The sequence below is a fragment of the Myotis davidii genome, unplaced genomic scaffold, assembly GCF_000327345.1.
Source record: "Myotis davidii unplaced genomic scaffold, ASM32734v1 scaffold122, whole genome shotgun sequence".
Lineage (NCBI taxonomy): Eukaryota > Metazoa > Chordata > Mammalia > Chiroptera > Vespertilionidae > Myotis > Myotis davidii.
The window spans coordinates 1,385,859-1,387,425 of record NW_006293234.1 but is presented as its reverse complement, the minus strand read 5'-3'; positions in this window follow the sequence as shown (position 1 = coordinate 1,387,425).

The following is a 1,567-nucleotide window of genomic DNA, read 5'->3' as shown; positions in this document are numbered from 1 at the left end:
TGCTCTAACCACTGAACACACTCGCCAGGGGGTTTTTTTTTTTTTAATTCACTCTACCAGTCTGCCTTTTTAATTGGTCTATTTACACCAATTTACATTTAGGCAATTGTTTTATATAATTGAGGTTATGTGACATTATCATTTGTTTTCTGGTTTTCCTCTGTTTCTTTTTTCTCACCTTTTTGTGGGTTACCGGAACATTTCTGTGGGATTCCATGTTAATTTACTTTTAGTGTGCTTGAATGTATCTCTGTATAAAAAGTTGTTGCTCTGGATATTAAAATATGCATTTGTGAATTACCACAGTCTATTGATTTCAAGATATTGCCACTTAGAGTGAAGTATGGGAACCTTACCTCTATTTCAGGCTCGTTGCCTTCCCCAATTTTTAATATTATTGCCTTGAGTATCAGATGTTGTTATGATTTTTTGTTTCAGTCATCAAATATTATAAAAACTCATGAAAGTTAATCTGTCATATTTACCCCTACTTTTTTTTTTTTTTACATATTTTGACATTCTCCTTTCCTTTTTGAAATTCCAAGTTGTCCTCTGTTATCTTTTCCTTTTTGTGTAAAGAAGCTTCCGTTTTTCATTCATTAAGGATAGGTTCATTAGCAACACATTCTCTTAGCTTTTCTGAACATATCACTATTTCTTCTGTGTTTCTTGAAAGAACACTTTTTTGGATATAGAATTTAGTGTTGGGAGTGTTTTTCTTTCAGCACTTGAAAAATGTCATGCCATTTACTCTGGCATCTATGGTTTCAAATGAGATATCTGCTGTCATCAGAATTAAATAGGTACTATGTTGTTGGTTTTCCTAGCTGTTTTGTGTGTATGTGTGTATGTTCAGCTTTCAGAATGTGATTATAGTAGTTACTTATTTGTGGTTTCACTTTCTGAGGTTTCAGTTACTCACAGCCAATCACTATCCAACAATAGTAAATGAAAAATTCCACAAATAAATAATTCACAAGTTTTAAATTGCATGCTGTTCCGAGTAGTGTCATGAAATCTCCCGCCATCCTGGCCTATCCCACCTGGGATGTGAATCATCGATTTGTCCAGCATATCTATGCTACACATTCGACCCACCTGTTAACCATTTAGTAGCTACCTTGGTTATCAAGATTGACTGTCGTGGTATTGTAGGGCTTGTGTTCAAGTAACCCTTATTTTACTTAATAATGGTGAAAAGGTGAAGGTTATCCACTCAATAATGAAAGAAAAAAAATCATATGCTGAGGTTGCTAAGACCTCTAGTAAGAGCGAATCTTCTACCTGTGAAATTGCCAAATTTATAAAGGAAACATAGGTATGTGTGCATAGGAAGAAACATAGTTATATATAAGGTTTGGTAATATTTGCAGTTTCAGGCATACACTGGGGATCTTGGAATGCATCCCCCATGAATAAGGGAGGCTGCTGTATGTGTCTTGGCATGAATTTCCCTGGAATTATCCTGGTAGAGTTTGCTCAGTCTCTTGGAACTTAGGTTGTGTCTTTCACCAAATTTGGGGAGTTTTCAGTCATCATTTCTTCCAATATTCAGACCCACTCTTTC